The sequence below is a fragment of the Heptranchias perlo genome, unplaced genomic scaffold (genome assembly GCF_035084215.1).
Source record: "Heptranchias perlo isolate sHepPer1 unplaced genomic scaffold, sHepPer1.hap1 HAP1_SCAFFOLD_60, whole genome shotgun sequence".
In the NCBI taxonomy this organism is placed as follows: domain Eukaryota; kingdom Metazoa; phylum Chordata; class Chondrichthyes; order Hexanchiformes; family Hexanchidae; genus Heptranchias; species Heptranchias perlo.
The window spans coordinates 302078-329646 of NW_027139623.1; the positions used below are offsets into that span (position 1 = coordinate 302078).

The 27569-nt window shown below is 45.7% G+C and overlaps 5 non-coding genes across 5 annotated transcripts; 3 read left to right on the top strand and 2 right to left on the bottom strand.

The window, feature by feature from the left end:
• Positions 1-634: 634 nt before the first annotated feature.
• Positions 635-706, top strand: trnag-ucc (transfer RNA glycine (anticodon UCC)). The gene has a single exon. It is a non-coding gene; the product is annotated as a tRNA-Gly (tRNA).
• Positions 707-24705: 23999 nt separating this feature from the next.
• Positions 24706-24777, bottom strand: trnaa-ugc (transfer RNA alanine (anticodon UGC)). The gene has a single exon. It is a non-coding gene; the product is annotated as a tRNA-Ala (tRNA).
• Positions 24778-25249: 472 nt separating this feature from the next.
• Positions 25250-25321, bottom strand: trnaa-cgc (transfer RNA alanine (anticodon CGC)). The gene has a single exon. It is a non-coding gene; the product is annotated as a tRNA-Ala (tRNA).
• Positions 25322-25564: 243 nt separating this feature from the next.
• On the top strand, positions 25565-25636 carry trnaa-cgc (transfer RNA alanine (anticodon CGC)). Its single transcript has one exon. It is a non-coding gene; the product is annotated as a tRNA-Ala (tRNA).
• A 461-nt stretch (positions 25637-26097) lies between these two features.
• trnaa-ugc (transfer RNA alanine (anticodon UGC)) lies at positions 26098-26169 on the top strand. Its single transcript has one exon. It is a non-coding gene; the product is annotated as a tRNA-Ala (tRNA).
• The last annotated feature ends 1400 nt before the right edge of the window (positions 26170-27569 follow it).

Sequence of the window (27569 nt, forward strand, 5' to 3'; positions counted from 1 at the left end):
CTTGCAAACCATTCTATCACCTGTCCCTGAACCCACGTGCTCTGAACTTAGCCATGAGTGGACAATGCATTACCTTATCGAAGGCCTTCGGAAAATCCAAATATATTGCATCAACTACATGAACCTTGCTCTCCTTGGGTCTCTCTCAGAGTGTTTACACTGCCCGCTCACCCTCACTGATATTCTATCTTTGAACTGCTGTAATATTGTCCTTTAGTAATATTGCTGCTCCTCCTCCTTTCCCTATTTCTCTGTCCTTTCTAACGATCTTATAGACTTGAATATGAAGCTGCCATTCGTGCCCAGCTGGTAGTCAGGTCTCCATAATGATTTCATGTAATTATCTAACTTTACTCAATGGCTGATGTGAGCTGCGGCAAAATGTATTTCCAGCCGGTCAAGTATTGCAGGTATCGACTGTCTCTTCAGTCCGATATCAGGTGAAGAATTACTGGCTGTTGTGTAATTTCCATTGATTGGGGGTTGGCGTCATCGACTGTGCGGAAACGGGAACTGCAACAGAGCGAGAAAGGATCCGTCAGAATCCAGTTTAAATGAAGAACAAAATCCAACAGCCTGCAGTGTCTGTTCAGGGTCTGATGTTTGAGAGCAATTTGATCATCCCTGATTGTCAGCGATGGTGGTATAGTGGTGAGCATAGCTGCCTTCCAAGCAGTTGACCCGGGTTCGATTCCCGGCCATCGCATTCCAGTATTCTTATTAAACTATTTACATCATTAAGTTTGCCATCGAATTTGTTGCAGTTCAGCTGGATATTGTTTCCAAAACATGAACTGGTATAATTACAGCAAAATGTTTTCAACGTTAATTTATTTTTCCTATAGAAGGAATAGATGACAAATATACTGGAAATAGTGAGCTACCAAGGGTCTAACCAGAGCGAGGAAGGCAAATGATATGTCAGCTTTTATTGCAACGGTGTTGCAATATAAGGGTAATAAGGACTTGCTGCAATTGTGCTATGAGGACATATTGTGTAAAATTGGCCTATATTCGCTGGAGTTTAGAAGAATGAGAGATGATCGCATTGAAACGTGTCAATTTTTTAGACGGCTTGACAGGGTAGATGCGGAGAGGCTGATTCCCCTGGCTGGAGAGTCAAGAACTTGAGGTCAGAGTATCAAGATCAGGGGTCGGCCATTTATCATCGACATGAGGAAAAAATTCTTCACTCAAAGGGTTGTGAATCTTTGGAATTCTCCACCCCAGAGGGCTGTGGATGCTCAGTCGTTGAATATATTCAAAGCTGAGATCGATAGATTTTTGGACGCTAATGGCATCAAGGTACATGGGGATGGGGCGAGAAAGTGGAGTTGAGGTCGAAGATCAGCCATGATCTGATTGAATGGCGGAGCAGGCTCGCGTATCGTATCGCCTACTCCTGCTCCTATTTCTTATATTCTTATGTAGAGAGCCTTATATCCAAGTGTGCTGATGACACTAAGTTAGGTAGCACCGTAAACATTATAGATTGGAGCAGAAAGTTGCAAAGGGACATTGATAGATTCAGTGAGTGGGCAAAACTGTGGCAGATGGAGTTCAACGTGGGGAAGTGTGAGATCATCCACTTTGGACCATAAAAAGATAGATCAGAGTATTTTCTAAAGGGCAAGAAACTAGGAACTGTGGATGAGCAGAGGGGTTAATGAGATCAAGTACAGAATTCACTAAAAGGTGCAAAAATAAGTTAAAATGGTAATGGTATTTTGATGTTTATTTCAAGGGACAGGAAATAAAAATGAGTGGCAGTTATGTCACAGTTATTCAGAGCTCTGGTTAGAGCTTATTTAGAGTATTGTGTTCAGTTCTGGGCACCGCACCTCTGGCAGGATAAGAACATAAGGAATATGAGCAGGAGTAGGCCTTACGGCCCCTCGAGCCTGCTCCGCCATTCAATAGATCATCTGCTCTTAACTGCCCGATCCCCATATCCCTTGATTGTCTTGTCCAAAAATCTATCAAACTCAATCTTGAATACACTAAACGACTGAACATCCACAACCCTCTGGGGTGGAGAGAACCGTATCGACGAAGATAAAGGGAATGAAATGAACTGTGTCATACAGTTACATTTCGCTGCTCTGTCTGAACATTTTAGTCACTACTTCCCTGCAGAGGGATTTGAAAATTCGATGCAAAAGCGTTGGGTGAAAGATCCTTTTGCTTTCGAAAATCCTGAATCTAGAATGAAGCTAAATTTGATGCCTGATCAAGAAAACGGGCTGGTGCGACTCTCCTGTGACAGCGCACTGAAAACACGCCTCAAGTCATTCAGTTTGTCTTATTTTTGGATCAGTGCTTTCACAGATGATCCACTGTAAGTAAGATTAGTGTTCCGTTGTTCCTGTCGTTCACAAAAACCTACATCTGCGAACTGGGATTTTCGACTTTGAGAAGGTTAAAAACAAGAGAAAGAAACCGAATCAACCGTGCCTGATATGCGTGGAGCGCTTTCATCTTGTGATCCAGATTGGAACGAGATCATGAACAACAGGCCGACCCATCCGTCACCTTAAGTAAGTGAAACTCAACCTGAACTTTTTTTTATTCTATTTGCACAATATTTCAAATGTTTTTCAAGTAACGTCGATGTTTAATTTTAGTTATTACTTGAAATGAAGTGAAGAGCATGGACTGGCCTTTATTGGGATTTGATGAAAACTCCAGCCGGAAGATATTATTGTTTTGGATCCCTGGGGGAAGTGTTTCCCTTCCACTGGGTCACGAGGAAAAATGTTTGTGAAACTGGAAAAATGTTTGTGAAACACAGTTCAGTGTCTGTTTAGCAAACCGACCCTCAATTCCTCAGTCCGTATTTCTAGAAACGCTTCTGTGCGCGACGTCGGCAAAAAAACACTGACCGACCCCCGGTGACTAATGGTGGCCGGAGGCCCCACAATCCCCCGCGCCCCAGAAACCCGTCTATCTCTCCAAGGCGCTGATTTCGTAATCAGACTGCGCATGCTCCACAGGCCTGCCCTGCATTCTGGGAGCGCTTCGGTCCTGCAGTTTGTCGCGAGTCGGACTCGGTGGAAACAGGAGAAGAAACCGGGAAGCGGCGGGTGGGACGAGGGAGGCGCTGGGTGAGGGGTTTAATGGTGCTAAGGGCACCCGGGCCGCCCGTCCGCCGGGCCCCCCGGCTCTGATTCGGGTTCTGAGCCGCACTCGGTGTTGCTGAGACTCCGCTCGGCCCCGCTCAGTGTCTCGGACCACAACCGCGCATGCTCTGGCCATGGGCCCTTCCCGCGGCTGCGCGCTGCTCCCCTTCGAATTGAGATAGACCGTATTCTACCACGCGGGGCATTTTGGGTAAGATTATCGCCATTGTAAAACCCTCTTGCCGATATTTCTGTGATGGGGTGTGAAAGGGCGAGGTTCACCAATCAAAAGCAAAATACTACGGATGCTGGAAATGTGAAACATAAAGAGAAAATGCTGGAAATCCTCAGCAAGTCAGGCAGCATCCGCGGAGAATGAAACAGTTAACGTTTCAGATTAGTGTTAAGGTTTTGTCAGAACTTGAAGAAGTGAAAGAATTAACAGTTTTTAAGCAAGGAGAGAGGCAGGGAAAGAGGGGGCGGGGAGGGAAAGAACAAAAGGGAAGGTCTGTGATAGGGTGGAGGGCAGGAGTGATGAAGCAAAAAAAGGGATGAAGCTGCAAGGCAAGGTGGGTGGCAATGGGTCAAGTCAATAAACAAAGGATGACTCCAGTCGAGCTTTAAAGGGCTGCAGTCAGCTGGATGCGTGAATGAGGCCGTGAGCCAAAGGAAGCGAATTTGAAGCGGAGAGAGAGGGACACGCTGTGTAACCGGGCGCAAACACTCATCCGCAGCCCAGACATCACTTCTTTCCCACTAGGCGTGAAAGGACTATATTAATTACAATAATCCATGTTCTTTGATTTTGAATAGTTTAGTTTCTAAATTGAATCATGTTTCTCCAATTATATTTCCCAACTCAGATTCAAGGCCTCCAACCCAACCCAAATGTTGGAGATGGTGCGATGGGTTTGGGTTCCAGCAGAGGGAGGAGGGTGAGTGTGTGAGACGGGGATTTACAGTCTGGGGGAATGAGCAGGAAGAATGTTCCATAGAAACTAGAATTGCCTGTTCTGAATTTCTATTCTGTATTCACAGTGAGGACTTTTGTAAACTCCAGTGCACTGATTGTGGAAAGAGCTTTAACCAGTTCCACAACCTGTAAAAACATCGCACCATTCACAGCGGGGAGAAACCGGACACATGTTCTGTGTGTGAACGAGGCTTCAACTGATCGTCCAACCTGGAGAGACACAAGGACACCCGTAGGATGGAGAAACCGTGGAAATGTGGGGACTGTGGGAAGGGATTCAATTACCCGTCCCAGCTGGAAACTCATCGACGCAGACACACTGGGGAGAGGCCGTTCACCTGCTCCGTGTGTGGGAAGGGATTCACTCAGTCATCCCACCTGCAGGCGCACCAGCGAGTTCACACTGGGGAGAGGCCATTCACCTGCTCCATGTGTGGGATGAGATTCACTCTCTCGTCCAGCCTCATTGAACATCAACTTGTTCACACTGATAAGAGACCTCTTAAATATTTTGACTGTGACAAGAGTTTAAAAAGCAGAAATGAGCTGCTGAAACTCCAACGCACTCACACTGGGGAGAGGCCGTTCACCTGCAATGAGTGTGGGAAGGGATTCACTCAGTCATCCAACCTGCTGACACACCAGCGAGTTCACACTGGGGAGAGGCCGTTCACATGCTCCGTGTGTGGGAAGGGATTCACTCAGTCATCCAGCCTTATTGAACATCAGCTTGTTCACACTGATAAGAGACTTTTCAAATGTTCTGACTGTGAGAAGAGCTTTAAAAGAAAAAGTGATCTGCTGACACACCAACGCACTCACACTGGGGAGAGGCCGTTCACCTGCTCCGTGTGTGGGAAGGGATTCACTCAGTCATCCAGTCTACTGATACACCAGCGAGTTCACACTGGGGAGAGGCCGTTCACCTGCTCCGTGTGTGGGAAGGGATTCACTCGATCATCCCACCGGCTGAGACACCAGCGAATTCACACTGGGGAGAGGCCGTTCACCTGCTCCGTGTGTGGGAAGGGATTCACTCATTCATCCAGCCTTCTGACACATCAACTTGTTCACACTGATAAAAGACCTTTTAAATGTTCTGACTGTGAGAAGAGCTTTAAAAGAAAAAAGGATCTACTGACACACCAACGTACTCACACTGGGGAGAGGCCGTTCACCTGCACTGAGTGTGGGAAGAGATTCAGTCAGTCATCCAACCTGCAAACACACCAACATATTCACAATGGGGAGAGGCTGTTCACCTGCTCCGTGTGTGGGAAGGGATTCACTCGTTCATCCTACCTCAGTGAACATCAACATGTTCACACTGATAAAAGACCCTTTCAATGTTCTGACTGTGAGAAGAGCTTTAAAAGAACAAGGGATCGACTGAGACACCAACGTATTCACACTGGGGAGAGGCCGTTCACCTGCTCCGTGTGTGGGAAGGGATTCACTCTGTCAACCAGCCTACTAATACACCAGCGAGTTCACATGTGACTGCATTGGTTGGATTCTGCTGTTATCACTGCTGTTAATCGCATTCAGGAGTAAACCGTGTTCATTCTGGCAGTTGGGGGCTGTTTCTGATGTTAATAATCCATTTCACTGGACTGCAGTATTAGAATTCTGTACAAATGTCAAATAAATCAGCTTTCTTTTAAACACAGTTTTTCTAGTCCTTGATAGCTCGATGATAAGACAAGCAGTTTGAGGACTTATGATGAAGTGAGTGGAATCCATCTTTGAACTGAGTTCCTCCACCTTTTTAAAAGATGGATCTACAAGATGTCCAAGTCTGACAGGACAGAATATTCTATTATATCACAGGGTCCACTTCAATCAGCCTGAGCAGATTTCCACTACCCTTGATTTAAGCTTATGCCCTCTTGTTCCGAAGCATCACTTCCTCCCCTTTGTATTCCAGTCCTCGAGATAAAGGCCAACATTCCATTAGTCTGTGATTTTTTATCTGTGCCCGAGCTTTTAGTGATTTGTGTACATGGACACCCAAATCCCTTTGCTTCTGCACCGTTCCCAGTCTCTCACTTTAAGAAAATACTCCAATGTTTCCTTTTTGCATCCAAAGTGAATGATCTCACACTTCCCCACATTGTACTCGATCTGCCACAGTTTGTTCATTCACTTAAACTGTCTCTTTGTAACTTCCTGCTCCCATCTACACCACTTACTGTGCCTCCTAACTTAGTGTCACCTGGAAACTTGGATCTACAACTCTCAATTCCTTCATCCAAGTTATTGATAAATATGGTGAAAAGCTGAGTACAGAACCCTGGGGATACGATTTTTAAAATTCGCCAATCAAAGAACATTCCCTTTATCCCTACTCTCTTCTCCGACCACCCAACCAATTCCAACCCAAGTCACAAAGCAACTTTCAATTTTGTGCACTTTTATTCATTCATCTCTTGTGCTGAACCTTATCAAATGCTTTCTGGAAGTCCATATAGACAACATCCATATTCAATCCCCTGTCCACCTTGTTAGTGAGCTCAGAACGTTCAACTAGATTACTCAGACATGAGCTGCCCTTCACAATCCATCTTCACTCTCTTTGAACAGCTCATTTTGTTTCTGATGATAGATTTCAGTAATTTCCCAACAACTGACTTTAAACTGACAGGTCTATATTTTCTTGATTTCTCCCTCCCTCCTTTCTTAAATAACGGAGTGACATTTTCAAATTTCATATCCAAAAGCACAATTCCTCAGTCGAGAGAGCGATGGGAAATTATGACTAATGCATCTGCAATTTCCCCACCCGTTTCCTTTAATACCGTGAGGTGGGAACCATCAGGTCCTGGAGATTTCATTCTTTTTTTCCAGTTATTTATTTATATGACTGTGTATAACAGGACTGAGTGTTTCAGCGCTGAGTGTGTGTATAACAGGACTGAATGGCCCAGCCCTGACTGTATAACAGGACTGATTGTCCCAGCACTGACTGTGTGTATAACAGGACTGAGTGTCCCAGCACTGACTGTGTGTATAACAGACATGAGTGTCCCAGCACTGACTGTGTGTATAACAAGACTGATTGTCCCAGCACTGACTGTGTGTTTAACAAGACTGAGTGTCCCAGCACTGACTGTGTGTATAACAGGACTGAGTGTCCCAGCACTGACTGTGTGTATAACAAGACTGAGTGTCCCAGCACTGACTGTGTGTATAACAGGACTGAGTGTCCCAGCACTGACTGTGTGTATAACAAGACTGAGTGTCCCAGCACTGACTGTGTGTATAACAAGACTGAGTGACCCAGCACTGACTGTGTGTATAACAAGACTGAGTGACCCAGCACTGACTGTGTGTATTAACAGGACTGAGTGTCCCAGCAATGATTGTGCGTCGAGTGTACATGGGCTGTGGGCGGAGATAAATGGGTGGGGTAGAATCCATGATAGGGTGAAGTGACATGGGGTTATCGGTGGAGATTAATTCGGTTGGAGGAGGTTACAGAGATAGGGAGGGGGCGAGGACCATGGAGGGATTTGAATACGAGGATGAGTGTCTTAAAATCGAAGCTTTGTCGGACCGGGAGCCAATGTAGTAACACACGAACAGAAACTTACGGTTCACTGCCCGGCAGACAGGTGGAGAAGACATTGATGTCCGCGGAGGAACAGTCAGGGTCACAGCAGCAGTCGAGTTCGCAGACTCCGCCAGTCAGGTCACAGGTACAAATGGGAACGGCTGGAACAAGACACACACAGTGAGATCTTACAACAGAGCACGGACGGTCTCAAAGACCACCTACCTCCCTTGTCTGAATCCACGATCACCGTCTTCACCATCTCCCAAAATCAATCTGCAGACTTATCCTCCCACTGCTTTCTACTCACCGAATTACAGCTTCCAGATACCCAGCACAACCCACTTAATAATAATAATAATTATGTGGAGAGAATAGAGAAGCTACGATTACTCTCTTTGGAGCAGAGAAGGTTCAGGGGAGATTTACCAGAATGGTCCCGGGGATGAGGGACTTCAGTTACCGGGATAGACTGGAGAAGCTGGGATTGTTCTCCTTAGAGCAGAGACGGTTAAGGGGAGATTTAATAGAGGGGTTGAAAATGAGGAGGGGTTTTGATGGAGTCGATGGGGAGAAACTGTTGCCACTGGCGGGAGGGTCGGTAACCAGAGGACACAGATTGAAGGGAATTGGGAAAAGAGCCAGAGGGAGATGAGGAGAATGTTTTTAGGCAGCGAGTTGTTCTGATCTGGAATTCACTGCCTGAAAGGGCGGTGGGAGCAGATTCAATAATAACTTTCAAAAGGGAATCGGGTCAATCCTTGAAGGGGGGAAATTTGCGGGACTGTGGGGAAAGAGCAGGGGGGAGTGGGACTAATGGGATCGCTAATTCACAGGGCCGGCACAGGTGCGATGGGCCGAGCGGCCTCTTTCACAGAGCCGGCACAGGCGCGATGGACCGAGCGGCCTCTTTCACAGAGCCGGCACAGGCGCGATGGGCCGAGCGGCCTCTCTCTGTGCTGTTTGATTCTCGCTCACTTTTGGGCTCCGACCCACGGCCCGTTTGACGGGGAGGCGGGAGAGTGACTCCCCCCCGAGCCCAGCTCGACACCGGGCGCTGCCAGAGTGGAGATTCAGGAGGCCCCGAGTAACTTCCCCCGTCACCCCACCCTCCCCTCTCAGGCCACTCCCGGGTGCGGGCCCTCCCTCTGTCGGCCTCGCCCCCGCCCACAGCACCGCCCGCCCGCCGTCATCTTCCCGGCGCCGGCCTGTTGCTGAGGGAACGCGGCACAGGAACCGCGCGGCGCATGTGCGGCATCCCTCTGGCCCGAGCGGCACATACGCCTCGTGACGTCAGCGCGCAAAGGTGGGTGACGCTTCAGAGTGTCACGTGGTGGAAGGTGTCAGCCCAGGAGACGGGGGGAGGAGAGAGCTGTCAATCAAAGGGCCCGGATTCAGCACTCACTGCGCACAGGGTTTGGAGAATTTGCTTAAAATGCAAAATGTGCAAGAATTAAATAAAATTAGAAATGTACCAAAAAAGGAAAAAAAAACTGCAAATACAATAATCTGAATTTAAAACAGAAATGTCTAAACTCACATAAGGCTGATGGTCTGGGTCCTCCCGCCACTATTAGTCTTATCTCCCTGGGGCATAGGATGAGCAGAATGCTTGACTATAACTTTTTTAATGCAGATGGTGCTGGATGGATGGAATGGACCAGCAAGTGAGGCAGTGGGGCCTGATTGTATCAGCAAATTCCAGAGAGTTGGCGAAGTACCTGACAGCGATACGTTGGGATGCGACAGCCTCGAAATTTCAAATTATTTTGGTACATGTGCACTGGTTTTTATTGATTGCTGTACCTGGACACCTAAACCCCTTTGCTCCTCTGCAGTCCCTAGTTTCTCACCATTAAGAAAATTCTCCTAATTCTCACTTGGTGCCAAGTGAATGTACAGAAGGCCGGTGTTTATGCTCCACATGAGCCTCCTGTCACCCTTCTTCATCTAACGCTATCAGCATATCTTTCTATTCCTTGGGATATGACAGCCTCGAAATTGGGATCTTCAATGTTGTTTTTGATACATGTGCACTAGATTTCCAATCTTCGCCATCCAATAATAACAGACTTTTACTGATTGGTGCAACTGGACACCAAAGCCCCTTTGCTCCTCGACAGTCCTTACAGATGCTCTTTGTATTACTCCCCGCATTTTTACAGTCTGGCAGTGTTTACTCTCTTCACTGTCCAATAACAACAGAGACGGCGAGACTGGAACTTTTTTTTATATTTCAAAATATAGTTTATTTCATAAAAACAATGGATACACACAGATCAATGTAAATATTCCAGTTACAATTCAAAACAATCAATACAGATCGTGCACACTACGATTCTATTTTTACAATTCAACACACAGTATATGTTTTCTAAGACATGATGTACAATACAAGGTGAAATAGCCTCACACTGTGGCCTTTCCCCATAGAGCCTTTACCTGGGCCGCACCTCGCTTCACTGTGTCCCACTGCTGTCGGGGGTGAACCCCTCTTCGACTCCATGGTATAGGGATCCTGTCTCTATGGAGGGGGGTTATCACCTTTTACCCGAATACATGGATCCATTCGCCCACATTCATGTTAGTGTTTAGCAAACACTGTCTGATGTCTTTCACACACCTGTAGAAGCTTGGGGTCAGAGACGTAGGGGGTAATTTCACCTTCACTGCTTGGGCGGTAAACTGACGGAGCAGAAATTAAAATCGGGCCGGTTCTTTCAGCGGGGGGAGGGGGGGTGATCCACTCCATCGGTTCAGCCCCCAGCGATGATGAAAATTTCCCTCCACGTGTTGTGAACCGGTGCAGTTTGAGACAATGGACCAGCTTATGGGCATCGAAGATTGATATTAGGGCGGAGGTCAGGTAAGGTGTGGCCGATTTTATGCATCCCCGCCGGGCGGAAATGGGGCGGTAGAGGCGAGTAAATGGTGTCAGGTCACTTACCGCCCCTTTGCGCTGGAGTTCCTGCCTCCACCACCGTGGGTCGGGTCCTGAGAAGAGCGGCCGGAGCAACACCCACCTGTTTCCGGTCAGGCCACGTGTAATATGTAAATCAGAGTATTATTACCTACACGGGACACCATTTAATGTCAGTTACAAATGGGAGGAGGAGCCGCCCTATCGATGGGCATTGAGTGATCCAGAACACTGAGAAGTTTTTATTAACATATATTTTGTGTGGCGAGGAGGAGCAGGAGAGCTTTCCATTGGCCTGCTGCGGCCGTGAGAAATCTCCCGCCTCCTGATCGTCTCAGAAATATATCAGGAGGTTTCCTTATAGATCTGTGTAACCAGGCCCAGCCTCATGTCCCATTAAACTCCCTGCAGTGAGTAAACATTGCTGAACAGCAGCTCAGAGAGGAAACGATCTCCGGAACTCCCCACTGGAGTTTGAAATTACATTAATATTTTACCAGTCAGTAACGGTCCGGGTGTTGGTCCATTATTATTCTGTTCTGGTCAAAACAAATGTCCCAATGAACAGGACCCTGACAGCTCAACCTCAGTCCATCCCACCGGGCAGTGTGTGTGATGGGAAATTCATATTTTATTCATTTCAGGATTAAACATTTAATATTGAAATTGTATTATTTCCAGACTAATAACAGCAAACCATTTCATGTTAGAATCACATCTTGTATCATTTCACAATACCGCATTTGTCGGGTAAAATATAATTCCTGTCCGCTGTTTCCAAATTTATTTGAAGTATTGGATTGATATCAGTTACTTTAGTGAGCTCATTGATGTCAATAGATAGTAAAATCAGGCGCAGTGAATAACAGGCGGCCGATCAGCTACCGCCGACTTACACCACCGCCAAACCGGAAAATCCACTCTCATTGACGTTTTATGCAATTTCGGATGAAAAGTCTTGAGACGTTTCTATGATTTAACTAATGTAACAATTAGATTCAGTGGGTATTTCACCCCGTTCTTCAGCTCCTCTCTGAATTTAGTCTGGGTCACAGCATAAATACACGTGTTGGTGCAGGAACTGAGAAGTTGAAGCATGAATCCGGCTGACTCAATGTCACTGGCCGTATAGTACTGGGCGTTTTTTGTATGCAGAGAGATAACATAAAAAACGAATGTGCTCCATAACAATATAAAACTGCCTGATATACTGAAGAGTAAAATGATGGATTTCCTTCGGTTCTCCATCTCTGGATCCTTGTGATTCTCTCCATTGCTGCGGCCCCGGAGTCCCCTGCGGACTCTACTGGCCGCTAAAATGTGCCTGGCGGTGAGAACATTGAACAGCAAAATCAGAATGAATGGGAGACAAGGCATTAACACAAGATGAAACAAGTCAAACGCTGTCCATGTGGGTGAAGTGAAAAAGGTCGGTTTCCAGACACAACCCCGGGGTACATTGTCCATTATATATTCCGGATCAAATACAAAGTACCAGGGAATGTTTAGTAAACAGCTCAGCGCACTCACCACCCCGATAACAACAGCCGCCGTTTTCTCGGTGCAATATTTAGTTTTCAGCTTCTGACAACAAATGGCCACAAATCGATCAAAGGTGAAAACCACTGTGAACCAGACAGAGGCGACTGTGGCTGAAAAAGTCATGGTGACAATAAGACGGCACACGGGGGTAATGGTCAAGAATGAAACTGGGAAATAAATCCTACCAATCACCCTCAATATCACATCAGTGACAATGACCAGGAGATCGGCCGCCGCCATTCCCACCAGGTAGCGAGTGACACATTTGGAGAGGCCGCACTTTCCTCGGGACAGGATCACAATCGCCACCAAGTTAACTGTAAGAGAGAGAAATGGAAGGAGAGAAATTACTGATCAGACCTGGAGACAAAGCAGCAGTTTGAGATGATCTGGGGTGAAATTTCCAGCTTTGTTGCTGCATCAAACGGTGGAAACTGATTCACTGACCTGGGCAGCGCTTTCGGGCAGAGAAATGTTTTTAAACACAATTATAAACAATGAATTGGGAAATTGATACAGAAAGTGAATAAAGTGAGCACCGGATCCACTCAAAGAGACGAGAGAGGGCGCAGAGCCGGTGGACAAGGGAGAAGGGGTTTTACGGACAGTGAATCCAATAGATTAAATCCGAATTTGGGCTCCAGATGGACGGGAAAGTGACTGAGAGCCTGGAAGGTGATGAGACAGGGGGAGGTACTGCTGGTTTGTTCCTCTGGGTGAAGAGAGCCGACAGGGGCTGGCACAAGACGGGGAAGACTGACATCCATGGCGGTGAGTTTGAGGCTTCGGATCGGATTGGAAGAGGCTGTTGGAGGCCGAGCCAGTAAGTGAGATTCGGAGGGAGACAAGGAAAATGGCATAAGAACTGGAGGGGAGACAGGAGCACGTGGTTTGGAAAAGCGGATAAAATGAAAGAATTAATAAGGAGGCAGAGAATTCATTGAAGCGGGAGGAGAGGCTGGGATTCACCGGGAGAGACTGCAGTTGGAGGAAATCTAATCTACTCGTCCCAGTAACACAAGGCAATTAATGAATTCAAATTTTATTTTTTGTGGTTATTGGTTGCATAATATTTCCAATAAATTCACTTTGCACATTCAATTAAAATTAAATTAAAATCCAATTATTAAATTAACCTCGTTCTTTGAAGCTGACACATGGCTTCTAGAATACAGCATCCTAATAATTCAATGCTATCAAGAAATCACTGATTTTATTCATAAAATACATTTCAGTTTTGTTTATTTATTCAGTCAGTAAACAAGTGAACGGAATATTCACATAAACAGACTGAGGACCTGATAGTGATAAACACACCCGGAGAGAGTACAATAAAACTCTCACAATCTGACAACATCATAATAACACCTTCAATTCACATTTCATTTTCATAATTGTACTGGATTTTTCAGTAATTCATTCCGGTGAATTATTCACATCGCTGTCGCTCTGTCTCTCTCCCCCTCTGTCCCATTCTGTGTGTGTGTATCTCTCTCTCTCTCTCCCTCATTCTCCATGCGTCTCTCTCTGTCTCTCTCTATTCCTCTCGATCCTTCTCTCCCCCTTTCGTTTTCCATCTCATTCGCGTTCTCTAACGCCCATCTCCAGCTCTCCGCACTCTCTCTACTCTCTCTCTATGCCGCTTTTCACATCCGAGTAAATCCTAACATCCTGCGCCTGCTTTCTCTTCACCAGCCCCGTGTTCCAACGAGCCTATTCTTAGTGTCAGTTTGTTAAATGGTGAAGTCTCTGTGAATGTTTCTTCAGACCATCCAAGTCGCCACCTGTTCACCTACACTGTTCACTTCATCTACAATGTATGGAATAAACAGAATCGAATGCCTGTTCCAGACACACCTCACAATGATTGAAATTCCTTCTCCTGTAATTATAAAGTACAGCGTTAGATGGCGGCATTGTTCAATTAACAAAACGCCAACATCACCGCTGCAATTTATAATCTACAGATAAATAGAAAGGCTCCTGATTCCAACAGATAAAGTTCAAACTGATACAACATAACTTCAAAACATTGCATTTTACAGTGAATTCATCCACAGTGAAGCAGATATTGAGATATGAAAGAATCAGCAGCAAACTCAGTTCAGCAGCCAGACATCTGGAGCTGGGACAGACACACACATAACGAAATATTTCATAACAGTGATAAACAATAAGTAGATTGAAATCCCAGTTAAACTGAAACATGTTATTGTGGAGGGAGGACATTGCACTGCCTCCTTGCAACACTGAGACCGTGAGCTGTCTCATTATCAATCACTGAAAACACATTTATGGAAATATATTTCACAACATGAAACTGTTCCAGCTCCTGATGGTCTGATACCAGCTCTTAGCCCACACACCTGATTGCAATACATTCAGTACAGAGAATAATCCAGTAACAATGCCAGGGTTGGATAAACAGTGTTCACGGCAGAAATAATGCAATTGCGACAGGACCGAAGGATGGACCGTTATTCCACAATAAATTCAGTGCAGCGAATAATCCAGTAACAATGACTGTGTTGGATATGTAAAGATCATAACAGATATAATTCAGCTGTTACAAGACTGAACGTTTTGAAGTTAAGGACATACCATTAATCAACAGTATATTCAGTACAAAGAAGAGTTCAGTAACAGTGCCAGGGTTGGAAATACAATGTTCATTACAGATATAACACAGCTCTTACAAGACCGAAAGAGCAGAGACTTTAAACAATCTATCATTCAACTGAAATAAGAGAACGGCTGGCTGTGTAAAACATGGTGGGAGAAAAAATAATTAACCAAGTACAGCAGCACAGTTAACACCGATTTACAATATTCACAGATGATATAACGGCTTACCTGGAACTCCAATGGCTGCAAGAACAGGATAGTAAATCCGTTCAATCTGAAAAATTGCTGAATATCCCATTTCTGTGAGAAGCAGTGACTTCTGTTGAACTGAAAACCGCAGCTCCGGCAGGCACTCTGAACTGATACATTGCAACAAGCCCTGATTTATACAGAGGATGAATCTCCACTGACACGGTTATACCCTGGATCATTGCTATTACTTACAGTCACCTGAACAAATACATTGCATCAGCAGCTTTGTCTCCAATGTAAATAATGACGTGGATATATCGCAAACATCTCAATGTCCAGAACATTATCTAAATGAGACATCTCTCAGGAATAAAGTTAAAAGCTGTGCTCAGAAAGGACTGGTCCAACAACAATGAGCGGCTACATTTACAGTTTTCATATAATTGTATTGATCATGTTCACTCCTGACGATTCATCTGTAAATTTTACCGATTTCTCTGAATGTACACTGAATCCAGGGGCACAAACAGACCCGTTTCACTGTTCCTGCAGATTCTCGGTCAAAATATGAATTTTGAGCCTCTGGCACAGGTACAATTAAAGGGCACGTTGAGGATTGTAGCCGAGAAATGACAGTGGGTGATATTGGGGGTTGGACACTGAACGAGCTTTATTGCCATTCCTCTCTCCGTTATTTTACTGCAGATGTTTACCCGTTTATTTTACATTGGTTGATGGCTCCAGTAAATTGGTCCGGTGTAAACCCGCTTCCCTCACCCGCCTTCATTCATTCCTCAGCCAATTGTCATTGAAACCCTCATCAATGCCTCTGTCCCCTCCAGACCCCATTCCTCCAGTTCACTCCTGGCGGCCACCCGCCCTCCACCTTCCAACCAGCAGCAGGTCCTGCTCGGCCTCACTGACCCTCACTGACTCCTAGTTCCTGATCGCCCAATAGTTCACATTTTCATCCATGGCCCACCTCTCCCAATCTCCGCCCTCTCCTCAACACCTACAGGAAACCCACCCGTCACCTCCTCATTCATCGATCGTTGGCCTCTTTTGGTGGGACATCCCTCGCTTGGTTCCACTCACCTATCTGATCATAGCCAGGAGAAGCTTCTCTTCCCACCCTATCACCGTTATATCTGATGTCTCCAAAGGTTCAATCCTTTGCTCCCTCCTCTTCCTCATCTACATGCTGCCCTTTGGTGACATTGTCCACAGACATGGACCAGTTTTCAGCTGGACTTCCAACTTCTTTGTGTTGTCAGAGCGACATTCTGTTTAGATGAGCCACGAATTCAGCCAGTAAAAAATTGGGAAGTCATGATCTTTGACCCCACAATCTCCACATCATTTCTACTGATTTCATCCATTCTCCTCTCTTTTTGATTGGAGAGTCCATCACTAATCATCCAAATCCTCAATTGCTTCCAGTCTCCTAAGCCTGTAGTTTATTTTTATTCTTTCATACACTTAAATCCACCGGGGCCTCACCCCTCCCTATCTCTGTAACCTCATCCAGCCCCGCAGCCCCTGCCAAAGACTCTGCTCCTCCACCTGTGGCCGCTTGTGCAGCCTCAGTCCATTTGCCCTACTTTTGACAGCCGTGCCTTCAGCCATATCCACGCTCCAGGATTCCCACTCTATGCCACTCTATCTCCCTCTCCACCTTTCAGGTTTCAGCCGTGGTTCACTGGCAGCAGTCTCGCTTCTGAGTTAGAAGGTTATGAGTTCAGTCACAGAGACTTGAACACATAATTCAGGCTGACATTGCAGTGCATCACTGAGGGAGCACTGGACTGTCGCAGGTGTTCACTTTCTTAGGACATGTTAAACGGAAAACCTATCTGCCCTCTCAAGTAGATGTAAAAGATTCCACAGAAGTATTGGAAAAAGAACAGGGGAGTTATCCTGCTTTCCTGGATAATATTTATCCCTTAACCAACATTACTAATCCCTTGCTTCATGATTTTGTTATCCCTCCTAATATCTCCTTCTTTGGCCGGGGGTCCATTTTTGTCCGATTATACTTCAGTAAATCGCCTTAGGATATTAATCTATGTTAAATCCGCTGTATAAATACAAGTAGTTATTGTTATATTTTACCATCCTCCACTCTCTTCATCTCACCATTGGCGGCCATTCCTTCAGACAACTAAATTCTACTTTCAAAAACCAACCTTATTCCCTCCGTCTGTCCATTTGCTTCTCTTCATTTTACACCCTCCTTACACCCACTCTTTGACCAAGGTTTTTTCACCAGTCCTCCTGATATCTTCTTATTCCTTTAGTGCCCGTTTTTACCCACCCCTCCGTGAAGCCCCCTGGGAATGTTTATTACATTAAAGGCGGTCTGTGAATGCGAGTTGTTGTTAACTTTCATTGGACTGTGTTCATTAGTTGTCCACTGAATGAACAAATGTAATTTCTGGGCTAATATTTTTGTACCAGAAAAAGATTTATATAATAGACGGACTTGTTGAGATAAATTAACATTGGCCATTACTTGTGGACACTGTATTGTTCGAACAACATAACTCGGTTTATCTACAACCATCGCATTGCAATAGAGGGCATTCTAGTGCATGGATATCGCTGAAGGCAGGGCTGTCAAAAATGGGACAAATGGACTGCGGAGGCAGCCTTTAGGGAGTCGTCTATGTATAATGAGACCAGTTACAGTGACCAGGGTGAAGGTTTATTAGTTATTTGTCTTTTCTCTCTTTGGTAAAACCTGGTTTACTTCTGGCTCGGGCTGATAGGAACATATAAACATAGAAAACAGGAGCAGGAGTAAGCCATTGGGCCCTTCGAGCCTGCTCCGCCATTCAATATGATCATGGCTGATCCTCTCTCTCAATACCATATACCCGCTCTCTCCCCATACCCCTTGATGCCTTTTGTGTCTAGAAATCTATCGAGCTCCTTCTTTAATATATTCAGTGACTTGGCCTCCACAGCCTTCTGTGGTAGAGAATTCTGCATGTTCACCAGCCTCTGAGTGAATAAATTTCTCCTCATCTCAGTCCTAAATGTCCTACCCCGTATCCTGAGACTGTGACCCCTCAGCCAGAGGAAACATCCTCCCTGCATTCAATCAGAACTTTATACCTTTCAATGAGATCCCCTCTCATTCTTCGAAACGCTCGTGAATACAGGCCTAGTTCACCCAATCTCTCCTCATGCGACGGTCCTGCCATCCCAGGAACCAGTCTGGTGAACCTTCTCTGCACTCCCTCTATGGCAAGTATATCCTTTCTTAGGTAAGGAAACCAAAACTGCACAGTATACTCCAGGTGTGGTCTCACCAAGGACGGGTAAAACTGCTGTAAGACATCCTCGATCCTGTACTCAAATCCTCTTGTAATGAAGGCCAACATACCATTCGCCTTCCGAACTGCTTGCTGCACCTGCATGTTTGCTTTCAGTGACTGTTGTACAAGGACACCCATGTCCCTTTGTACATCAACATTTCCCAATTGATCATCATTAACATAATACTGTGCCTTTCTGTTTTTGCTTCCGTCACGTTATACTGCATCTGCCATGTATTTGCCCATTCATTCAACTTGCCTAATTCGCCTTGAAGCCTCTTTGCATCCTCCTCACAACTCACAATCCCACCAAGTTTTGTGTCGTCAGAAAACTTGGAAATATTACATTTGGTTTCCTCACCCAAATGATTGATATATATTGTGAATAGTTGGGGCCTAAGCACTGATCCCTGGGGCACATCACCAGTCACCGCCTGCCACCCCGAAAAAGACCCATTTATTCCTGCGCTCTGTTTCAAAAGACCCATTTATTCCTACTCTCTTAATATGATGCAGCTTTATGAGTGACTCTCTTTGGTTAAAGCCCGTAGATCCAGAGTACAGTCTGCAGTTTTGACGGCCATTATAGAAACTGCACTCAACGCATAGAAAGCACAATGTTCATTGCCTCGAATGAGGCCAGGGAAGGGAAGCTGTATGAGGAAAGACGTGAAATTCCGGGAATTTTTCGATGGAAATGGAGGAGAGGAAACTTAAATTTCGAATCATGAAGTTGTTTGATAGAGTAATAGAGAATGATTGTATCCTCTGGTTGTGAGGATCAGTGATAGAGTAATAGAGAATTACTGTATCGCCTGGTTGTGAGGATCAGTGATAGAGTAATAGAGAATTACTGTATCCTCTAGTGTGAGGATCAGTGATAGAGTAACAGAGAATTACTGTATTCTCTGGTTGTGAGGATCAGTGATAGAGTAATAGAGAATTACTGTATCCTCTGGTTGTGAGGATCAGTGATAGAGTAATAGAGAATTATGTATCCTCTAGTGTGAGGATCAGTGATAGAGTAACAGAGAATTACTGTATCGCCTGGTTGTGAGGATCAGCGATAGAGTAATAGAGAATTACTGTATCCTCTGGTTGTGAGCATCACTGATAGAGTAAGAGAGAATTACTGCATCGCCTGGTTGTGAGGATCAGTGATAGAGTAATAGGGAATTATTGTATCCTCTGGTTGTGAGGATCAATGATAGAGTAATAGGGAATTACTGTATCCTCTGGTGTGAGGATCAGTGATAGAGCAATAGAGATTTACTGTATCCTCTGGTGTGAGGATCAGTGATAGAGTAATAGAGAATTACTGTATCCTCTGGTGTGAGGATCAGTGATAGAGAAATAGAGAATTACTGCATCGTCTGGTTGTGAGGAGCAGTGATAGAGTAATAGAGAATTACTGTATCCTCTGGTTGTGAGGATCAGTGATAGAGTAATAGAGAATTACTGTATCCTCTGGTTGTGAGGATCAGTGATAGAGTAATAGAGAATTACTGTATCCTCTGGTTGTGAGGATCAGTGATAACGTAATCGGGAATTACTGTATCCTCTGGTTGTGAGGATCAGTGATACAGTAATAGCGAATTACTGTATGGTCTGGTTGTGAGGATCAGTGATAGAGTAATAGAGAATTACTGTATCCTCTGGTTGTGAGGATCAATGATAGAGTAATGGGGAATTACTGTATCGTGTGGTCGTGAGGATCAGTGATAGAGTAATAGAGAATTACTGTATCCTCTGGTTGTGAGGATCAGTGATAGAGTAACAGACAATTACTTTATCCTCTGGTTGTTAGTATCAGTGACAAGAGGTCAACAATTCCAGCTCATCATGAAAGAGTTTAATTTTAAATTCTTCACGCAGAGATTTTTTGGAGCATGGAATATTTTACCATCGGGAATGGAATAACCAGAAAAGGTACAATAGCAATTTTTACCATTGTATCATTTAAGAGAAAATTGAATACATATTTGAAATTGATGAAGATAAAGGGCACTTGGGAGAAAGTTTGCCATTGCATACATTTTGAATTGCTTTAACCATGAGCTGGCACTGACACGATGGGCCCCTGTTCTGTAATCCTCTAAGCTTCATGTTTCTCCTAGATTGTGATTTGTGACGTGCTTGAATGATCCTGGAGGCCGGTGTGCTGCCCCGTGTCTAACAATATGACGGTGTAACCCAGGGATGTAACATTAGTTCCCCCTTCTAATCTAAACTGGATATTCATGTTCCTGCACTGCCCAATGTCTAACAATATGATCGTGTAATTCAAGGATGTAACAATAGTTCCCCTTATGATTGGAACTGAATATTCATGTTTCTGCACTGTCGAATATCTAACAATATGACAGTGTAAGCCAGGGCTGTAACAATAGTTCCCTCCTTATAATCTGAGCTGGACATTCATGTTTCTGCACTACCGAATACCTAACAACATGATAGTGTAGCCCAGTAATGTAACAATAATATCTCTTTATAATCTGAACAGGATATTCATGTTTCTGCACTCTCCAATACCTCACAATACTATAATGCAATCCACGAATGTAACAATAGCTCCCCCTCTATTCTGGCCTGAATATTCGTGGTTCTGCACTACCCAATATCTCACAACACGACCGTGTAACCCAGGGATGTAATTATAGTTCCCCCGTGTAATCTGAACTAGATAATCATATTCTGCACTGTCCACTTTCTAACAATATGACAGTGTAACGCAAGGATGCATCAACAGATTCCTTTTTAAACTGAACTGTACATTCGTGTTTCTGGACTGCCACATAACTAATAATAACACAGTATAACCCAGGGATGTGACAGTAATTCCCCATATAATCTGAACTGGATATTCGTGTTCTGCACTGCCCAATATCTAACGATGCGATAGTTTAACCCACGGATCTAACAGTAGTCACCCATGGGATTAAACGGACAGTGGCAGCGCGGATACAAAATTGACTAGGAGACAGAAAGCAGAGAGTAATGGTGAATGGTGTTTTTTCAGACTGGAAAAGAAGTATACAGTGGTGTTCCCCAGGGGTCACTATTAGCACCACTGCTCGATATGATATATATTAATATCCTGGACTTGGATATAGAGGGTATCATTTCAAAGTTTGCAGATGAAACAAAAGTCGCAAAAGTAGTAAATAATGTGGAGGATAGTAACAGTCTTCAGGAGGACATGGACAGACTGGTGAAATGGGAAATACATGGCAGATGAAATATAATCACAGAAGTGTGAAGTGATGCATTTTGGTAGGAAGAATGTGGAGAGGCGGCTCTTCTTTTCCCAGTGAGTAGTGAGCCTCTGCAATGCGTTGCTGGCTGATGTAGTGGGTGCTGACTCTCTGTCTGCCTTCTCCAGGGAACTGGACCGGTTTTTGGCTGGGGAAGAGGTCGCAACATATAAAAAGTAAGAGGATTTACTATTAACGTGCTTCTGATCCATATGATCTCCTGGACTGATTTCGATCACTTGAGGGGATCGGGGATGAATTTTCCAGTGTATTCTATCCCCGAAAGGCACAGGATTTTTTCTCAGGATCTTTGCCTCTTCCGGGAGATTCCATGGCTGCGGGCGGGGGGAGGGGGAGTAAGTGTCAGTAATGATGCTCCAGCCATCCGGAGTGAGGGGCAGGCTTGATGGACCAGCTGGTCTTTTACTGCCCGTCATTTCCGTTTGTTCGTGTGCGTCCCCAGCTCGTCAAGGTATTTTCAATGAAGCGATCGTCACACAAACCCACTCCTGCGGCATGTCCTGCGTCTGTCTTTAGTGAAACGAGACTCAATGTCTGTGCGTCTCACGTTATTCTCCTCTGAAGCTCAAGGGCTCGAAATATTCTTTCAGGCCTCTGCTGCAATGTGCCTGAGAATTTCTCGTCCCGCCCAACCGTCCGCTACGTGACTAGGTGGCTGTTGTCTGCTTGGAGCACAAGAGGAGATGATTTTAAGCCCAGTAAATCATTGGGTGGTCTTAAGACAGTGAACACCCAGTTCTTCTACCCTTGGTTATAGGTCTATTGGATTCGGGGTTGCAGCTCAGTGGTATAGCGCCTGCTTTGCGTGTATAAATTTCTGGGTTCAATATCTAACACCTCCACCATTTATTTTCACCAGAATGTCCAACAGAAAGACGAATCGTGCTTTCAGAGGGAAGCGAGTTCCAACTTCTGAGACAAACATTCAATTGTCCCGAAGCAGGATTTCATCTCACGGTCCCCTCAGCAGCTCAGCTCATAACAGCCGCCGACTGACCAGAATTCAAAAGGTAAAGTGTTTGGGCATAGAACCTGAGACCTCACACACGCGAAGCATGCGGTCTTTCACTGAGCTCCATCACCAGATAATAACGATCTCGAACCAAGTGTAAAAGGAATGAGTGCCTCACTTTCCTAAGGAAACCCGAGGATTTAATGTGCTGAAAAGCATTTCCTCTTTTCAGCTGCTTTGAGGTATGCGGACCTGATACAAGTATTTTAATTCCAGATTTTATTTAATTAATTAATGTTAAATTCCCCAGCTGCCGTGGCGGGATTCGAATTCATGACGCCACATTATTAGTTCAGGTCTCCAGATTGCTCGTCCAGTCACCTAACCACTATTCTACCGTACCCGGTGGGTAAACAGAAGAAACCAGGTCTCGTCACTCAGAGAAATGAGAAAGGGAGCGTTGCGAAGAAAGTCTGGGAGAGAGGAGAGTCTCCTCGGGCTGTGCCGACCAGCATTTCTGTTTCAGGTCGCCGTTCTTCGAACTGCTCGCTGGACATTGCACCGTCACACATTCCCATCAGTCGGTGGCTGTTTTGAGCTGAGCTGCTGAGCAGACCGTGAGATGAAATCCTGCTCAGGGGCAATTTGATGCTTGTGGAGCCTCAGAGGTTGGAATTCGCGGCACACCGAAACCAAGATTCGCCTTTCTGTGGGTAATTCTGGTGAAAAAATAGCTTTAGAGATGCTGGGGATTGAACCCAGGACTTCATAGATGCAAAGCACGCGCTCTCCCACTGAGCTACATCCCCAGATAGGAGCACATTCCAACGAAGAGCTGATCTCCTTCATTTTATGAGACCACAAAAGGTTTTTTTTGGGCTTCAATTCATCTCCTTTTCTGCTCCAAACAGACAATTAAACATGAAGTTTGCGGACCTGATATAATTGTGGGTGAACGGAAGAAACCAGGCCTCGGCACTCAGAGCAATGAGAAAGGGGGCATTGAGAAGAAAGGGTGGGAGAGGGGGAGAGACTCCTTTGGCTGTGCTGTCACCATCATTCCGATTTCAGGGCACATTTTTCGAACGCTCCCGTTATCAGTCACTTTGCTTACGGTTGGACGGGACTAGAAATCCTCAGGCACATTGTGGCAGAGTTCGGCAAGAATATTTCGAGTCCCCGAGCTTCAGAGGAGGGTAAGGTGAGACACAGACAGCATTGAGTATAATTTCACTATAGACGGATGCAGGACTTGCCCCAGGTGTGGTTTTGTGTTTAAAGATCACTTCACTGAAAACACCTTGTCCAGCTGGGGTTACAGACGGACATGATGGTCAGGAAAAGACCAGTTGGTTCATCAATCCTGCCCCACATGCCTGGAGCATCGTGACCAGACACTTCCTACCGACACCACCCGCCCCTCCCACCGGAAACATGTAATCTCCTGGGAGCGGCGACAAACCAGAAACAAATCCAGCGCCAATAAGGAGGGGAAATTCTGGGAAATTCCTCCCCGAATCCCTCCGGCGATCGAATCGAGTTCAGTGGATCACACTGACCATGTGTAGGTTAACTGTAAAACCACTCACCTTCTATATGATGCGATCTCTGCCTCAGTCAAGAACTGGTCAAGATCCATCCAGAAGGCAAAGAGAGAGTCAACACCCACCACACCAGCCTGCACTGCATTCCAGAGACTCAGTACTCTCTGGGAAAAGAAGAACCGCCGAACATCCAGACTATTCCTACCTCTCTGTAGTCTGAACGCCTGTCCGCTGCTCCTCCCCGATCTGTGAAACTGGGAATAATCTATTTCTTCACTCAGAGGGTGGTGAACGTGTCGAATTCTCCACCATAGGATACTGTGGAGGCCAAGTCACTGAATATATTTAAGAAAGACAAATTTGTCCACACAGAAGGCAACAAAGCGTATGGAGAGAGAGCGGAAATGTGGTATTGAGATAGAGGATCAGCCATGGTCATATCGAATGGCGGAGCAGGCTCGAAGGGCCCAATGGCCGACTCGTGATCCTATTTTCTCTGTTATTATTTCTGGGCATGCTCTCCAGCCCCGGGATGGGAGCCATTTCAAAGGCGCGTGCGTGCTTCCATTGAATTTTATCGTGTGCAGAGCGTTCGGTTTTTCTCGAGGTGAAGAAACCCTTTCCTGTCCTTGTGTGTGAAGGTGAGGTGAGAACAAGAGGGTCTTTTCAAAATTCGAAACATAAAGCGTTTGGAGATGCCGGGGATTGAACCCGGGACCTCATACATGCAAAGCATGCGGTCTTCCACTGAGCTACATCCCCTACCCACAACTACTTCAAATTTAGAATAACAAAAGTGGGCTTCCCGCTCTGTCTCTCCCGGACAACGCGATGCCCAGTCGTCACACGTGCTCACAATGTTCAACCTCTGCTTCATTTCACGGGGTTTCTGCTCCTCTTGACTTTGAACTTTCCAAAAACAATGTCAGCGGAAATAAAAAATATATATAATTGCCACTACTCAGTGACGAGGTTCACATCCAAATTCTGAATCATAAAGTGAGATGGATGAATGACACAGCGTCAAACAAGAGCTGGGACTGCTCGCTCGACATTGCACTGTCACACATTCCAGTCAGTCGGCGGCTGCTATGAGCTGAGCTGCTGAGGGGACCGTGAGATGAAGTCCTGCTCCGGGATAATTTAATGCTTGTGGAGCCTCAAAAGTTGGAACTCGCTGCGCTTCGAAAGCGCGTTTCGTCTTTCCGTGCGTAATTCTGATGAAAAATATTTTTGGAGATGCTGGGGATTGAACCCAGGACCTCATACATGCGAAGCATGCGCTCTACCACTGAGCTACATCCCCACACAAGAAACCAGTCTAACCAGGGAAAGAAGAGCTGATGCATTCCAGAGACTCACTACTCTCTGGGAAATGAAGATCCGACTAACATCCAGCCTATTCTTACCTCTGTGTCGTCTAAACGCCGTGCTCCGCCCCAATCTTTGAAACTGCAAATAATCTATCACGTGGCAGATCCACCTTGGACGGGCTCAGAAAATGAGAACGGTCAGTTCTTCTTTCCTTGGTTAGCTATTTATTGCATATGGGGATGTAGCTCAGTGGTAGAGCGCATGCTTCGCATGTATGAGGTCCTGGGTTCAATCCCCAGCATCTCCAAAAAATCTTTTTTCATCAGAATTACGCACGGAAAGGCGAATCGCGCTTTCTGAGCGCAGCAAGTTCCAACTTCTGAGGCTCCACAATTGTCCCGTCGCAGGAATTCATCTCACGGTCCCCTCAGCAGCTCAGCTCACAGCAGCCGCCGACTGACCGGAATGTGTGACGGTGCAATGTCGAGCGAGCAGTCCCAGCTCTTGTTTGACACTGTGTTATTCATCCATCTCAATTTATGATTCAGAGGTTGGATGTCAGCCTCGTCACTGACTATTGGCAATTGTATTTTTTAAAATTCTGCTGACTTTTTTTTTGGAAGGTTCAAAGTAAAGAGGAGCAGAAACCCCGTGAACTGAAGCAGAGGTTGAACATGGTGAGCACGTGGAACGACTGGGCATCGCATTGTCCGGGAGAGACAGAGCGGAAAGCCCACTTTTACTCTAAAGTGGAGGGCTTGTGCCCGTGGGGATGTAGCTCAGTGGTAGAGCGCATGCTTTGCATGTATGAGGTCCCGGGTTCAATCCCCGGCCTCTCCAAACGCTTTATATTTCGAATTTTGAAAAGAGCCTCTTGTCCTCACCTCACCTTCACACACAAGGACAGGAAAGGGTTTCTTCACCTCGAGAAAAACCGAACGCTCTGCACACGATAAAATTCAATGGAAGCACGCACGCGCATTTGAAATGGCTCCCATCCCGGGGCTGGAGATCGAGCCCAGTCATAATGACAGAAAAAATAGGATCACGAGTCGGCCATTCGGCCCTTCGAACCTGCTCCGCCACGATATATGATCATGGCTGATCCTCTATCTCAATACCATATTCCCGCTCTCTCTCCATACGCTTTGATGCCTTCTGTGTGGAGAAATCTCTCTTTCGTAAATATATTCAGTGACTTGGCCTCCACAGCCTTCTTTGATAGAGAATTCCACAGGTTCACCACCATCTGAGTGAAGAAATAGATTATTCCCAGTTTCACAGATTGGGGAGGAGCAGCGGACAGGCGTTCAGACTACACAGAGGTGGGAATAGGCTGGATGTTAGGCGGTTCATCTTTTCGCAGAGAGTACTGAGTCTCTGGAATGCATTGCCGGCTGGTGTGGTGGGTGCTGACTCTCTCTTTGCCTTCTGGATGGATCTGGACCAGTTCTTGACTGAGGCAGAGATCGCATCATATAGAAGGTGAGTGGTTTTACAGTTAACCCACGCATGATCAGTGTGATCCACTGAACTCGATTCGATCGCCTGAGGGAGTCGGGGAGGAATTTCCCAGAATTTCCCCTCCTTATTGGCGCTGGATTTGTTTCTAGTTTGTCGCCGCGCCCAGGAGATTACATGTTTCCGGTGGGTGGGGCGGGTGGTGTCGGTAGGAAGTGTCTGGTCACGATGCTCCAGGCATGTGGGGCAGGATTGATGAACCAACTGGTCTTTTCCTGACCATCATGTCCGTCTGTAACCCCAGATCGTCAAGATGTTTTCAGTGAAGTGATCGTTAAACACAAAATCACACCTGGGGCAAGTCCTGCATCCGTCTATAGTGAAATTATCCTCAATGCTGTCTGTGTCTTACCTTACCCTCCTCTCAAGCTCAGGGATTCGAAATATTTTTGCCGGCCTCTACCACAATGTGCCTGAGCATTTCCAGTCCTGTCCAACCGTAAGCAAAGTGACTGATAACGGGAGCGTTCGAAAAATGTGCCCTGAAATCGGGAGGATGGTTACAGCACAGCCAAAGGAGTCTCTCCCCATCTCCCACCCTTTCTTCTCACGTGGCAGACCCACCTTGGGTGGTCTCATAAAATGAGAACAATCAGCTCTTCTTTCCCTGGTTAGACTGAATTTTCATTTGGGGATGTTGCTCAGTGGTGGAGCGTATGCTTCTGCATGTATGAGAAAGTGGGTTTAATCCCCAGCATCTCCAGCAACATTTTTCATCA